This window comes from Antrostomus carolinensis, unplaced genomic scaffold (assembly GCF_000700745.2).
Source record: "Antrostomus carolinensis isolate BGI_N321 unplaced genomic scaffold, ASM70074v2 scaffold6504, whole genome shotgun sequence".
NCBI classification, from domain to species: Eukaryota; Metazoa; Chordata; class Aves; order Caprimulgiformes; family Caprimulgidae; genus Antrostomus; species Antrostomus carolinensis.
This window is the reverse complement of record NW_010310022.1, coordinates 73,070-89,950: the sequence shown is the minus strand read 5'-3', so window position 1 is coordinate 89,950 and position 16,881 is coordinate 73,070. Positions and strand designations below refer to the sequence as shown.

At 39.8% G+C, this 16,881-nt stretch overlaps 1 pseudogene; it reads left to right on the top strand.

Moving 5' to 3' along the window:
- Window positions 1-16,881, top strand: part of LOC104523614 (cytosolic phospholipase A2 epsilon-like) — a 37,127-nt pseudogene extending 20,246 nt beyond the window's left edge.

Sequence of the window (16,881 nt, the reverse complement as noted above, 5' to 3'; positions counted from 1 at the left end):
AGATTAGATATTAGGAAGCAGTTCTTTCCTGTGAGGGTGGTCAGACACTGGAACAGGTTGCCCAGAGAAGCTGTAGCTGCTCCTCCCTGGAAGCGTTCAAGGCCAGGTTGGATGTGGCTTTGAGCAACCTGGTCTAGTGGAAGGTGTCCCTGCTGATGGCAGGGGGGTTGGAACTGGATGATCTTTAATGTCCCTTCTGACTATAACCATTCTGATTCTAGGAAAGCTGACCCACTCTTCAGTGTAAGCCTTCCTTCTACACACTATTGTTTTTAAGCACATCTCCTTCCTTAATCACCCTTCCATAATCTTTTACAGGCTACTTATGGCTGGCCTATAAACTTAATTGCTGTAGCTGCTTTTCTCTGCCCCTCCTTAGTATGTTTCTCTATGTTGGCTGATGGGCAGGAACTCACTGTTGGCCCTGTCAGCCCCAAACATAATTGTTTTTCTGTCTGAAGCACAGTGTGATGGATTTATGTATATGGCCTTAAAGGGCAGCAGCCTTTCAGTCTTCTGCCAGCAAACTGCAGACTCAAGTTCACTACAGCTTGTCCTCTCTCACTTACTAATTTCTTACAGAAACAATAGATGTCAAAGTTGAATACTTGAATTCTGGATCATCTTCCTTTCACTATGTTTATATATTCAGTCATCTATCAGATTTAATTATGGACACTTCTATGACTCATTATGAACTTTTAAGGCAGCAAAGCTCATGTGCTTACACTTTTGTGCATGTGTTCATGTGTGAGACCGCATCCCTGTCTATGTGTCTTTAATAAGCACCAAACCTCTTGGTGCTTATTCAGTAGGAATCTTTGAGATAAAAGGTCCCTGTAATCTATATGAAAATACATAAATAAATATTTTCTGAATATATGGAGAGAAGCCTGAATTATTTCCCTGCTGTGAAAACAACTGTTAAAGTTAATTTGCTCAGCACTCTGGATGGCATCTCTGAACCAGCCCATGTGCAGCTAGCAACCAGGCACAGCAGGGACTGTTTCCTCTCCTGTCCATCCAAACAGGCAGCTGACAGAAGAGGGAAAGGAAGAGATTCGTGTGGTGGGAGAAAGGAAGAGAGATTGATAGGTATAGAATATAATCTGATGGAAATAGGCCTTTGTTCTGCTGCTTTCTGTGCATTTTGTCCCCAGTTTAACAGAGACATATCAGTTTCTATAGATTCCACTATAATTCTCTCCATGCATAACAGAGACATATCAGTTTCTATAGATTCCAGATCTCCATGCGATCTGTTTAATAATTTACAGGATATAATTATGCAACCATGCAGTAGTTACATGGCACTTCCTGAATGTATTTTAATCACTGCTTATATTGAAGGATTTTTAATTTTTTTCCCCCCACAAATAACAATAAAGTCCTGGCCACTAGATAGTTTCCTACAATTCAGGAAAAAGTGGTGACCAAATCAGAGGTCAAATGTTTTTCAATATGAAACCTACATATTCAGTGATTCTAATAGCCTTTGTCATTTAAATTACTCTGCAGGGGAAAATCAGCAACAAACCCAGCACTGTTAGGTTCAGAATATCTGTCTTCAGCTCTGTGTAGATGAAAAAGTTGTGCACACTCTCTTGCTTGTCCCCATCTTTTCTCTGTCTTCCTTAACATGCTAAGCACGTCATCTTGTGTCTCCATAAGGTCTTAAAATAGAGATGTTCCTAATTCTGTACCTTTGTTCACAGAATATTCTTGAGATGAAAGTCTATGATGAAAATGCAGTCACTAAAGATGACCTCCTCTTCACTGTCCTCTTTGATGTTGCTAAAATCCAGCTTGGAGAAACTGTTTGCTTGACTTTTCAATTAAATCCAAAGGTGAGGAAATGCCTTGGCTACAGGAGGAAATACATTTTTTATATTACCTCTTAAATAACTTATTGTAAAGCAGTTGTAGGTGGGAGGGTTTATTTCCTATTGGTTTGCACATCGTGTATCCTGTAAAATATCTTCCAAACCTTGTTCAGCCATGTGGACAACGTTTACTTCCCTAGCTTGGACATAATCCTGACGGTTTTTACTAGCTCCTCAAACCTCTTAGCAGAGTTTTTCTGACATCGGAGTTCCTTTTTTTCCTTTTCTTTTTTTCCTCTTTCTTGACTCTGTTGCTCAAACAGGTTTTGTTGGAGATAAAATACTTCATCACTGTTGCACAAAGTTTATCTTTTAAAATTTGTTTTCCTGTAACTGGCACTTGTGAATTGGGGCATACTCTGCCACAGATGTTGGAGTATTCACTTAAAAACCAATACCCTGCCCTGTTATTTGTTTGTGTACAACTGAATATAACCCAAAGATCCATGCTGAGGTGCTAAAACACATTGATGGCCAATTACTGTAACTATTGCATTATTTCAGTGTGCCTGAACACATACATGATGACTTCAACATCAAATCTGGATATCCTATTTAGATACTTTTATAGATATGCTGTTTCACTGACTTTTCTTATAGACTATTAGTATTGGTGATATCAGCAGGCAGTCTATTAACTTGTCTGGCGACTGGTTAATGTATTGTCCGTGTTATAGGAGACCTTTTGATCAGAAGAATTGAGAATGCCCTCTGCTGTCTAACAGGATTATTCTTCTGATAACATTACCCAGAAAAACAAGGTTTTAGACTGTTCTAAGCCAACAGTTCTTGCAGACTTAGGACTGGGGATTGCCTATGTGACCATCTTACTCTGCATTTCCACTGATTAGATAAATGCAGTCAGCCTGAGGACTGATGGTTAATGAAGGAGGGAGAATACTTTCCAAAATCACTCTAACTCGATTGCTTTTGCTCATCTGAGCATACCCCAGAGCAGGAGGGAAATTTGATTTTAAGAGCTGTTTCAGGAGCCAGAATAATTATTGACAACCATAGCTAGTGAGAAAGGAAATTAATTCAAATGCTTTTAATGAATTAATCTTTTACAGACACAAGAGGTGCTTGAAGTTGAGTTTGCTTTGGAGAGCATGTAAGTAAAACCCATATGGGACCAAAGAACTGTACTTTGCAAAAGTAGGCAGTCATACACATGCTAGCACTTAGTATAATGTAGTTTAAAATGCTCAACATGACAGCAATAGCTGGTGTTTATCAAGTTAGTTGCATATTGGCTAAAAGACCCTGTTCCTTATCTACCAAGAATCATCGTGGATAATAATTTATCCCATTATTTTTTTGGAAGAGGGAGAAGGATAATAATGTGCTTATTACTACTATTGTTTACCATTATCACTATAAATAAGGAAGCCACATTTAAGATGTCTCCCAAAATGAAAAAAATAGTGACATATTTGAGACTATGCTGGGCAACGCAATCTTTAAGGAAAGTGTTATTATTCCTTGGCTTTCATTTAATGTTGTATTTAGGTTGTATTAGTTCTAATTGCACTTTTTTTTACTCTCTTTCAGACCAGTCCCTCCTGAAAAGCTTGTCACTAATGGTGTATTAGTGGTAATTTTAAATTATTTCTCTTCTATGTTCATTTGCATGCTAGTAATGGGAGTGGTGAATCTGGCAGGTGTCCCAACACCTTGCTGCAGGCAGGAATGAAGGGGAGGGCGATGGGGTTTGGACACTGGCAGCCATCCTGTTGTGCTGCTCCCTGTGAAAGAACATATTACGTAAGAATGAACACACTCGTTGGGGATACCCAGAGACCCGTCGTGCTCTATCATTTAATTACTCCCTCTGTGTCATTCCCTCTTAGGACTTCTATTGGAATGCCCTCATGGCCATCCTGTTTTCCCCACCTCCACAGGATGACGTCGAATTGGCTTTCTCAACTGCCCCTAACTCACTATTTAGAGGAGGTAGCACTTGGCTGTCCAACTTGACCAAAGCAGGGCTGTGAGGACAGCCCTGTGATTAGATCAACCCATCAGTCTATCTTTGGGACACCTCAGCACACTCCTGTTCCCTCCCTGGTTATTTCCCCTCCCCTCTTAGCCCTGCCCCCGAGAATGGACCGCAGAAACACAGACATTTTTCTTTAAGCTGAAACTTGGCACATCTTCAGAGTATCTTTCTCTTACCAGCCTAACAAACACAAGGTAGAGTTTTCTGGACTCCAGGGACCCAGGTGACCAGAGATAGGTAGCAGAGAAGTGACTCAGATATGGCATGTTTTGTATACTTAGTTCTCCTATCACTCATCCCTGATATAGTCTCGTGAAATTTCCTGCTTGGAAGTCCTGGTGGACAATAGACCGACAAAGAAAGAACGTTCAGGTTAGACTTTAACTATAAACAAAAAATCTTATTTTGTGGTAAAATGAAAATTTCTCTTTTGTTTTGTCATTTTCTTATATGGTAATTTCCCTACTTTGTTCTTACAATTAGAGCACAGGAATTGGATAGTTCGGAGTATATACCATAGATCCAACAATTATAGTGTGCCTATGCTAACTGACTATAAAAACTGGACTTTGAAATTAGAGAGAATTATTAGAGTAATAACAAGTCTTATTAGTGCTGTAAAGTAGAAGTAAATATATATATTTCTATTTCAATAATTTACATTTTACCCAATTTGCCTGTTCAAATAAACAGAGTTTGGGAGATTTTAAGTGTTGTTGAATATTTTATATATTAAAATAACTTCTGAATTACCATTTCTGAGATAATAATAATTAACTTCTCTTGTATGCTTTTAATCTTTTTTTTTAGAAAAAGACTTCTTATTTTCAGTGAAGAAAGCCAGACTCTGTCACTGGGCTCTACCCGGCGACCCGTGATGTCCCTTGATTTTCATTATATCAAGTACAGCCTGTCAGAGCTGCGTGTCGCTTTAGCAGAGAAGAAGCCTCATTTCTGCTCGGTATGTGATTGCTAGCTTGAGTAAGGACAGTAAATTCATGGGGTTTTATACCTGACTGAGGCAAATTGAAAGAATTTGTATTTTTAATTAAAAGCCATTTTCCATGATCATCTGCTCTGGAATAGCACTGTGTCCCTTAAGACATCTAAATATTAGATGCCAACTTGGAAAGTACTGGACAGTAACCTCATTTGAAAAAATAAGTTGGCGACAGTGTTTTTTGTGGTGTATATATTAAATATTTTTCTACATTATAATTTATTTTTCAGCATAACTCAGGCAAAGAGAAAAAAGACTGGCACGCATCCCTCACTATTCCTCTGGATTCACTTCCCTTCAAGGAGAAAGTAGCAGTAGCAAAGGTGATTGATACCAGCTTTTTAGAATAAATGTGAAGCTATGGACCAAAGATCAACGGGCAGGAGTTAATTAGATCAGTGAGAAGTAATGGGTTAGATATATAACTGCTAGTGCCCTCACATTCCTAACAGAGAGGGTTATGGACCTGTACATTTTCATAAGAACTGAGTAGAACAAAAAACCACAGCCACACATTTGAGAGGGATTTCTGTGATGAACTCAGGGACTAATGTAGATCAGAGCAAATGCAAACAATGAGGCAAGACAGGGCGCGCTGGCAGAGCTGGTGCCAATTTTTACTATATGTACTACTCTGTGTCTCTTTAGTACAAAACAATTTAAAGAAAATAAAGTGGACTTGGAGAAGTTTTAAAAATGGAATGTTTTTTCTGGTTGTTATGGCTTTGTGGCTCCAACATGGCTCTTAGAAAAAGTGAAGTGCTTCAAAGCTGGAAGGAAAGGAAGGGACATAAAATCATCTCCAGTGTTTATATTCTGTTTTTTGTCTAGGATGAAACAATCAATTTACATGCGAAATCAAATGACTGGTAAGAAATTTTGTCTTTGGGTTTTGTGGTTGTGAAAAAAAGATGATGCCCAGCTTTTTTGCCTTCTTACCTTTTTCTGCAACTAGAGGAAAAAGTATCTAGTCAATGATTATATTTACTCTTATTTACCCTGTGTTAGAGGTGAACTTTGTTAACTGTGCTGGGTGAAACTTCCTGCTATGCTACTGCGCATAGGAGTTCAGTTTAGATGAGGAGAACAATCTTTTCTGGCTGCAAAATCCATGGAGCTACAAGTTTAGAAAAATACGTGTTTATACCTCACTTTCCTTACTTGCAAAAAGTCCAGAGTATTTGTATTTATAAAACCTGGAGGTCTTCAGGCAACAAATCCTAAGTATTCCACTGTTTACGGTATCTGTATATGGATTGCAGTATTTATGTTAGACACTTCTTGAAAATCAATGTAGCAATAATATTTCTGGGTTTTTTTTTCTGTAAGATTTTACAGCTTTCTAACTTTCTCAGCCTTTTCTCTACCTTGTCTATACCAACTGTGATGTGGTTTTGTGGAGCTGCAATAGCAGCTTTTCTAAGCCTAATAGTAAAGTTTGTGACTTGTAAGTATGGGTCCAGACATTAATTGTAAGTGATCATATGCATACTATTTAACTCTGGACTTTGTTTGAGGTCAAGAAACTTAGATGTTCGCTTGGAGTTTGATCTGTGTATGGAGGAGAAAAATTTCCTGCAGAAACGGAGGAAGTTTGTGGCTTCTGCTCTGAAAAAAGCACTTCATTTAGAGCGAGACCTACAAGACCATGAGGTATGGGGAGCACCATAGGGACTGGACCATGCTGTGTAACAAGAATGTGTTATGCTTGTAGCCATTCACATGTTGTTCCTTAAGCAACCCCGATGTATTCAGTGCCTTACATAAAGCATTGAGAAAAGTTTAGATGAAACAATGTGAGAGCATGGGTAGTATCAAACCCACTTGCCACACTTGTGCTTAGAAAACAGAATGCCATAAATCAGCTTTTCTTCCCTACCTTGTTTCTTTTTAATCTGTGAATTATAGACCTGAGTAGTCCTGCTTTCTTAATTGAACATTCAATCACCAAGGCCCCATAAGGTATTTTATATTATCAAATTTTGGACGGGGAAAACCTCACAGTTAAAGTGATACATAACACTGACCAGTGAGGATGCTTCTTATCACAAGACTCTCTCATCATCTCAGCTCTGTTGTCACTCTAACAGTACTAAGACATTCAATATTTTTCTCTCATCTCTCTGACTGAGCTAGGGTTTGTATTTGTTCAAGTCCATGCTGGCATGGGGATGGTTGGTGTTTTAGGGAGGGAAAATGGTCTGTGATCAGGCACTTCAGAAATGAAGATGTTTTCATTTTGACAGGTTTTTTTCATCTGTGCCTTTCCCTTTGTCCAGGACAGCTAGGCCAAAGACATACTGAACATTATATGACAGAATTGCTTTGGATGCTGTAAATTATGTCCCTGCTCACAAACTGATCACATCAGCATATTGTTTCTCATTAGCACACTAGTTTCAGTGGAAAAGAGCAGTTTCTTAAGTATAAGATTTTTTAGAGGAAGTACTTCTAACTACTAATTTCAGATTTTCCAACAAGAGAATGTTTTCTTCTAGTCAGGTAAACCCAAATCAGAATACTTTGCTTTGACCTGAAATGGTTGATTTGAATCAGATCACTGCTGAGTATTTCCTTGATGCAGTTACCTGGAAATGTGTATGGAAAATGTCATTTGGGTCCTCTTATCTCAGTGGGTTTCTTGGAGGAATTTTTCTTCCTGTAACACAATTTAGATTTCCATGCAATTAGGCTTTGTGGTTCATCACTGCAGGTACTTTATAGGAAATGTAATCTAGTCATTAAACTTGGCTTATAAGAGAGGGTGAGCTCTGCTTGCTGTCAAAATAGAGCTCTCATAAGATGATGTACCACTAAGGAAAATGCAGTCTAACATTGAAATGCCTTGAAATAACAAGTTTTGAGATGTTTTCATAAGCTAGCATGTAACCATTTAGAATAAAAAATTGATAGATTTTGATTTAAACAGTTAAAATTAGCTAATTACAAAAATCTTTTAATTAGCACTTTTCTGTTCAAAATACCAGGTTTTCATCCTTTTTTTCCCCTGCTTGGGGAAATGGTGAAATGTTGGAATTTCTTGTGGGACAGAAATGCTGCAATTCACTCAGCTCTGATCACATGTGCTGGTAAACTAAGCTGTTGCTTACCACTGCTGTATTGATGTTTAAACAGGTACCAGTTGTAGCAGTCATGACAACAGGAGGTGGCACCCGGGCCCTGACGTCTCTGTTAGGCAACCTTTTGGGTCTTCAGAAGCTGGATCTGTTAGATGCTATTTCATACATCACTGGGTCATCTGGTTCAACATGGTAAGAAGATCCTGAACAAAGACATCATCCGTCAGCTCTATAGTCTGCTGTATGAAGAGATTTATTCTTTCTCTCCTTTGGCAAAGGAAGTTGTACTAATTTGTTCTTGAGCATTTTTATTGCTGTGTTAGAAGCACGTTGCCTGACTCAGTGTGTGGCCTTGGCACTGCTTATAGGGAACATTGTCCTTGACCCTTTGTTTCACCTCTAGGATCTTTCCTAGTGGGTAATCCTGGTGCACATCACAGCCTCGTGTAGAAACCTATGTAGCATGGAGGGACTTTTTGCAAGTCCTAGGGTTTCGCTAGGGATTTGAGGGGTTCTCTAAATAAAAAAAAAACCCTTTTCCATAATAAACTGAGCCCAAAAGACATTTTTTATGAAACTCAGCTAGTTCATTTGATGTAGTCCTTAAATCCAAGTCAAAAAAGTGAAAGTGTATTGAGCATATGACAATGTGGTTCCTTTCTTCTCCCCAGGACCTTGTCAGATTTGTATCAGAGCACTGACTGGTCACACAAGGATCTGTCCGAACCGATTGGTGAAGTCCGCAGACATATGACCAAGAGCAAGCTGAGCTGCTTTTCCCTGGAGAGCTTGAAGTACTATGACAAGGAGCTAAAACTGAGGAAACAAGAGGGATACCAGATCTCTAGCATTGATTTTTGGGGGCTTCTGCTGGAAAAAGCATTAGGTGATGGGGTAGTGTGTCTATGTTTTCCCTAACAGCTGCTGAATACTGTTGTATGGACAATGAAGCTTCAGGGACAGGTGCTAGCCCGAGAGCATGCCAGCGTTATCCAGCAGATTATTTCTGCTGTCTAACAAATGGGATTTGTCCTCACATACCTCTCAACACGTAATTAGCAATCCAAGGGGTATTCAGTAGAGCAGGAAACCTATGTCTCCTTCTACCAGTATGAATACCCGAGCACCTAACAGCAGAGTTCTGGTCTTGGTTTCTTTTGCTCTGTTCCTCTCTGTGAGAATTTAAATAATCCAGGTAAAGTAGATGCATTTACTAGGAAGGATGAGAGGGAGATCATTATACCATAAAGTGTCCCACAGCTCACTGGTAATTAAATAAGCTTATGTAGATGTGTAAATGTTTAGATCACTCCTTGGTTAAAAAAATGTCTGGACAAAATCAGTGGAGAGAATAAGAAAATTAATATGGAGACAGGTATTTATTTTGTTGTAGCTTTGCAAGCCCATACACCATGCTAAGACAGTCCCTCAGTTTTGCTCTTTTTGGTCAATTCACAGAAAAACAACCACAAACTCTCAGATGAGCAACAGGCATTGAATCAGGGTCAGAATCCCCTACCTATCTACATGATCCTCAACATCAAAGAAGATTACAGCCTTTCAGAGTTCAAAGGTGATGGCAAAACTGAGCTATAGCCGGACTTGGTTGGTGTTCAAATTATCTGCATTATGAGTTACTGTGTGTCCTGCAACCCCTTGCACGGCTGAACCATAGCATCCATAAACAGTTCCTCTTCCTCTTTAACTTCCGCTTCCTCTTCCATTTCTAGACTTTGTGCCCAGGATCTGAGAGGAACCCATCTTCTATGGGGCAGGAATGATTTGGGAGTGGTGCATAAGGACAGCCAAGATACTCCCAAGTCAGAGCCTTGGCTCTACATGTGGGTTAACTTAGGCTGACCCCTTTTGGTATAAACTTCATTCATGCCCTGTCTGAGGAGGCTCATTGGAATGTTCTGTATGGACAAGTTTGGGAAATATTACTGAGCAAGTGGCTGAAAACAGCTCAATGATAACTCCTTACCCCAAGGAAGGCCAGTCTGTGATCACCCTCCTGATAGGGTTTCTCCTGACTCTGTTTCCTTGTCATTTCACAGCCCTGCCTGCAAGGAGGCAGGGATAGGATTGAGATTTAAAAATGCATTTTGTGCCTCTGCAGAATGGGTGGAGTTCACCCCTTATGAGGTTGGGTTCTTAAAATACGGTGCCTTCATTCGCGCAGAGGATTTTGGCAGCGAGTTCTTCATGGGTCGCCTGATGAAGAAGCTCCCTGAATCCCGCATCTGCTTCATGAAAGGTGATGTGCTCCATTGCAAAAATTTTAATTGTGTAAAAATATACTTTCTTTTTAATATAATACAGACCTTGCATATTGCAACCAGTGCCCTGCAACATGCAGGACTGAAGCAAAGTGTCCAGCATGTTTGTCTCACCTCTGGGTGAACTTCTTACATACTGGAGACGGGCTAAAAATAGTGGAAATTTCAACTGACACGATTCACTGTTACTTTTGTCTTGAATGGTGAGTCTCATGGTTCAAGTTTCAGGGCCGCTTAAAGAATTTAGGCTTATTTTGAACAGATCATCATCAGAATTTCACATGGGAAACATTTGTATTTTGAAATGAAAATCTTAAAATCAAATTTGTCTATGAATGGGATGATTTTATAACAACAAGCAAAGTTACTGACTTTTCTATATAATAAGGCAGTTTTGAGTAGTTTTCTGAAATTTTTGCAAGTTTCATAGTATTCTAAATAATTTGTGATTTTGCTAGCATAATTAAATCAGTGAGTTTTGTCACCCTTATTTCAGTAAAGTGAGTGGCTCCCAGTAATGCATGAAAGACAACTTTGCAGTTTTTATGCAATTCCTGTTTTAATTTTGTGTAATGTCAGAACTGCCTGCCACACCCCTTTGCACACTGGTTCTCTGGACTGAATTTGTGTGTAGAAGAGTCCATCTACTCTTACACTATGAACAACATATGTATTACATGTAAATAAACACAACACACATCACAACACCAAAGATATCAGTAAGAACAGGTTTTCTTAAGAACTGAAAATTCCACAGAACCTGCAACACTGTGTTGTGCTCCTTATTTGGTGTGTAGAGAAGTTGTGTACCTCAATGTATGATGCAGAAAGGGTCCAGAGTAATATTGGTACAATTATGAGAAAAAGCTGGGCATGAGGAACAGACAGTTGTGCTTAGCCCCGTACTAAATCTCAGAGCTTTAATGGCTGTTTAGAGCTTTTAGTGTTGTCATGAGTTAAGAAAATAGGTGCTGAAGAAGACTCAGAAGACATCACAGGATCCAAGAGTATATATGCGTCCAAAAAGAAAAGGACAAATTTATAGAAGGTAGTCCCACTGGTGGCTCTGAAACACAATAGTTCAGATGCACCCTCCAACAGTGGATGTACCAAGTTGAGTACACTGCAGAAGAAACCCCTTCATGCTTTCCATTTTCTTGTGTTCTTCCATTAAGCACCCTGTGCTGACTGCAAAAGTAGGAGGTAGATCACAGAGCTAGGTGGGACTATGGAGCTTTCTTCTGAGAACACCGTGCCTCTGTTGCAGTCTTGCTACAACAGTGGTGTGGTCATACCCAAGGTGGACAGGTAGCAAGCACAGCTAACACGTCCGGTCTGGGCTGAGCTCTGTGTTCTCAGCTCCAGTACCAGAACTAGGCTGGTGGTGCCACAGCCATAGATGTATCTTTAGAAAGGATGGAGTGGAGAGTTAAAGCAATGTTGCCATCTAGTGATACAATGCCCTCTTGGGTTGCAAGTAAAATGTGCTATTAGTTACAGCTTGATGGTTTAAGGACCAAAGCAAGCTGTCATTTGCAAGGAGAAGTAAGGCCTTTTATAAGAGCAGAGGCTAGGGCTGGAAAGATTGGATGAGCTTATGGGAATACAAGACCCTCAGGTTTCCAGAAGAAAGACTGGGGTGTGTGTCAGTCTACTAAAAGATACTGTCACTCTGCATAGTTCTTACTTTCAGCAAATCTAGGTACCATGGAAACTTGGTGCAAGAGGTCAGGGAAACGTTGCTGTGGAATTACGACCAAGTCCTGAGGGGACACCAGTGTTTCAAAGACATTGAAATGCACAAGCAGTGTGTAACTCCTGGGGTCTGGGAGGGAGAAGAGTTATGGAGCGAGGAGGCACCAAGTGAAGACAGGAGAAACGAGAGGAGCTGCCTTCTCACAGCAGGTCTGTACAGAAGCTTCCCAAACTGCAGAGATGAGGTTGTGTTGATCAAAACTGGCCCGTAATTATCTGCAAATGAACTCTGGTTGCCACATAGCTGTAGAGGCAGAGGACCCCTATCTGATTTCTTAATTATGTATTTCTAACATTTCTCAAACAAGTCCCATTCTTATTACTGTGAAGCAGAAGATCCTTTGCTTCTTGTCTCAGTCCACAAATAAATCAGGTTTAAAAGGGAATTGTATTTCTGTTACTTATTTAAGGAATGCATAGTTATGGTATTGTGGAATTCAACTGATTGCATACTTTGTGATGTATGGCTTTTGTTAAGCTTTCACTGGTAGAGATTTTCAAGACAAAGCTCAGCACTGTCTTCTCTGGTGAAGTTCTTCTCAGGGCCTGCAGCAGAGCAGTGGAGGAAGAAATACTTTTCAAGATCTAAGAGGGTTTTGCAGATTTCTGCACTGGGGAGACATTTTTAGATGTTCTTTTAAGTGGGAGGACAAAAGTGGAAGAAGGACTATGGGGATTACCCAACTGTGGCAAGAGAAATCTTACAAGGGATATAGAAGATGTCTTAAAAGTTTTAGAGGACTACTCTGCAGACTATCTCAAATTGTGCTCCAACCAATTGGATTTTGGCTGTTCAGGATCAGCCTCCAAACCTTCAATATGACATACTTTGTAGACCAAACTGTTATGTTACGTGTAATGGTATGGTTTTGCTCTCTGATGACAGCTGCTTATAGGAGAGGAACATGCAGCCTGGAAAATATTGATTTGTGGTGTATCAGCAATAGCTGTATGAGACAATGCATTACAGTGGCTGAAGGTCTGACACAATGTTTAAAACTATTTAGGTTCCTGTCTGAGGACAGAATGTGAGTTGCTACAAAAGAACTTAATGCAGTTTTTGGAAACCTTGAAGCATTCCCATACTCCTTGCAAAGCTGAAAGGTTATTTTTTTTTTAAAGGGATATTCTCCATTAAAATGTTTCCAAAGCAGTTTCCCTGTTCTCTACCATTGCATAGGCCTGTGGAGCAATGTCTTTTCCTACAACCTATTGGATGCCTGGCATTCATCGGATCCTACAGAAAGGTGCTCACTGAGGTGTACCCAACACAGGACCGTTGATGTTGGTTGGTTATGTTTCTGTTTCAACTTTACCTAGTGTCTTATTAGTCTTTAGATGAATGTTAAATTCAGATGCATATAGTGTGAAATCTGTATGAAGGCTTTTTAAATCTTAAAGCTGAGGCCACTGCTTCACTGTTTTTTGGTTTTGTGTTTGGGTTTTTTGGGTTTGTTTGGTTGTTGTGTTGTTTTTTTTTTTCCCTGAGGTGTCCTGTTGTCAGTTATATCTCATTAGTTTTTTTCTCTGAATTCATTCATACCAACACTATTTCCATTAGTGTCTCTTGGACTGGATTTATGCAAGTGATGATTTGCCACCAAATATAAAATTACTGAAGTTTTTCAACATGTCATCTTTGCCAAGGGCCTTACTGTGAACCTAAATGTTGTAACAAACATCTCAGTGCTGTGTTCTCTGTCTACCTTGGCAGATCATACTTTTCATATGTTGTTGAAGACTTGGATATATCCATTATTTGGACCTCTATTTTAGTTTTCTTTGATCTCATTGTAAACTTGTGTGCTCCTTAGAGGTGTCAGTTGTCCTCCCTGTATTCAAATGTAGTTAACAAGTTTGATTTATGGGCTTTTTGTCACTTTCTCAGGGGAAGTGATGCAGAACACTGAGCTCAATTAATGCCTGTAATAGAAAATCATTGGCCCTCATGAGGTGCCATTTGTCTAAGTCTCCTGAGACCATTTTTTTTTCAAAGGTGTTTGGGACTAATTTTGAAAGAAGCTGGTACCAGTTCTCAGCCTCCACTGACCTTCACACAGGGAATCCACCTATGACTTCTATCAAGCAGAAAATGACTTTTTTTTTAGCTTTATGAAGTTTTTGCCACTCTGACTTTTTTTTTTTCATGGAATACACTTTACTGAACATTGATTTTCTTCTTGTTCCTACTTTGATATTGTTTTGATTGTATGTTGCCATGTCTTATTAGGTTCTTCTTTCCTCTAGCTAGTATTAGATACCCTGTGGTAATTAAAATATTGCAAAGAACTGTGTCAAAATAACAACTTGTTAATCTCCTCTGCTCTTCAGAAGGAGATGAGCCTTCCTTACCAGCCAGGAGCAATGAGTTAGAGACTTACTTGGTCACCCCTGAATGTGGCATCATGGGCATCATTCGGCAAGTCCTGACCGAGCGGGTGATGGTTTCAAAGTTCTACAACTTCCTGAAGGGGTTCCAGGTGCACAATGAATACCTCCAGAGCAAAAACTTCCGTATATGGAAAGGTAAACATCCCTGAATATTATTTTTCATCTGCTTAGATGGTTGGTGTTATCACTAGTGAAGAGAAGGTAGGGGATGAACAGGCTTTATTCTTCAGTTTGGAAACAGAAATTTCAAGATAACTAGTTAAATTTCATCCCATCAAATCAACTGGGCAGAGCTGAGCATCTTTAACAGAAGTGACTTGATAGATATCAGCACTTTTTCACTGAGCTTAAAGTGAAATTGTAAATCAGCTCAAATTGCGACACAGCTCTGCTTTTACTCAGATGAAAAGGTTAACAAATACTCCAAGAAGTCCCTTGATTCCAGGGAAAGGTAACTACTGCTCACTGGGGAGAGCAGAAGAGCTGTGTGAGAAGTGAAGGAGCCCTGTCTTTTTACCTTGGACAAGTCTTTCTTTTCTGTGTCAAGACCGAGCTTCCGTAGTGTGGCAGGGTCTTGGAAAGCAAAAGTAACAGGGAGACAAGAGGTGTTTTTTCCTCCTTTATTATCCAAACAACAGATACATTACTTCTTCAGTGAATCACTCATTGTAAAAAATATTTCCTTTTAGATACTGTACTTGAGAATTTTCCTAGCCAGCTGACAGAAACAGCAGAGTTCATGTGCCTGGCAGACACGGCGGGATACATTGATATCAGCTACCCACCACTCATGAGGCCGGAGAGGAAGGTGGATGTTGTCCTACACTTAAACTATTCTTCTGGATCACAGACATTGGTGCGATGACCAGTCTATTTTCTTCAGTAACAAACACTTTCTTTTAGCCCTTTTAGCACTTTAAATCCTAAAGAGCCAGAATAATTTATGTAGAAGAAACTGACTCTTGGAGAAAATGATTCTTGGCCTACAGCTCTAAGTAGGTCTCTCAGTGATGCTGGTATACCATGGCAAATCCCCGAAGGAGAACAATAGTAACATTAGTTTTCTAAATATTTTATTTTAATTAACCCTCTAAAGATACCCACATGTAATTGAATTAGAAGGAATTTGACCAGTTGTATTTAGAACAGTAACTGGATTTTGTTTTGTTCTAAATTGTGGAGAAGGATTGTCATTTGACGTGATATCTGCTGTTTCAAATACCAGCTCACATCCCGGCCTATAATTCCTGTTACTAGATATGGATAACACAGAAGTTCTTGAAGACTAAAGTTTTCATACATGCCAGCCAGATTCAGAGAAAAAATATTGTATTTTCAAAAATTACTTACACACCTGCAAGACTAATTTTGGTCAAGATGAGGTTTGCTCCCAGATGCCTGTATCAATTTTCACAACCATCTCAAGGCATCGAAGACAGTTAGGGGCTTATAAATGTTTCATGCCAAGTCATCAAAATATTTGTACCTTTATGAATCTGTATTTAAAAATCATAGCATTTCAGATTCCTGTCCATTCTGCTCATTTCAGGATTTTGTCCAGTAAAGGACATATTTCTGTGTCCTAAGCAACTAGGCCACCCCTGCCTGCAGCCAGGAACACCTAATTTATCTTGCAGATAAAGGCTGATGAGGAGGAGGCAGTAGGACAAAAATCAGGAGTGAAAGTTGGAGGTTGGGTCTTGAAATATTGTTCTGTTAATACTTAACATCTCACACAAGAGACAAAGGCCAGAAGAAACACTGATAGTGAACGCTGTTCCCTGATCTTTGCAAAGAACCTTTAATGGATGTATTGTGTATTTGGAAAAGTTGGAGGAGTGGCAGACTTTCTGACCTTCTTTTCTGTCTTAATGCAGCCTTTGGAAGAAGCCTCCAAGTACTTCCTAAAGCAGGGAATCCCATTTCCCAAAATCCACTTGAGTGAAGAAGAAAAGAAAAATCTAAAGGAGTGCTACATCTTTGAAGATGCAGAGACCCCAGAGGCACCAACAGTGGTGTTTTTCCCACTGGTGAATGATACCTTTAGAAAATACAAAGAGCCTGGTAAGCTGTGGAGCAGAGATGGTCCCCCCAACACCTGGCCACCCTTTGGCTGTGTTTTGGATGGGAGACATGGTCTGGTGCGGTCCTCTCCCTCTCCTGCCGTGGATCCCATGGGAGAGAAATGCGGGTGTCTGGGTAGCAAGGAGAAAGTTGTGCCCCATCTAGAAGGTGGAATGTGGGACAACATCCATACCCCATGACAACCTTTCTTTATTTGTCAGGTGTGGAGCGCAGTCCTGCTGAGATGGCGCAGGGTAACGTGGACGTTTCCAGCATTTTTTCCCCGTACTGCTTAAACAGCTTTACCTACACAGAGGAGGAGTTTGACAAGCTGGTAGAACTGACTAGCTACAACATTCAGAACAACAAACATCTGATCCTTCAGGCTTTGAATTCAGCTATAGAGCAGAAACGACAGCACAAAAACTAA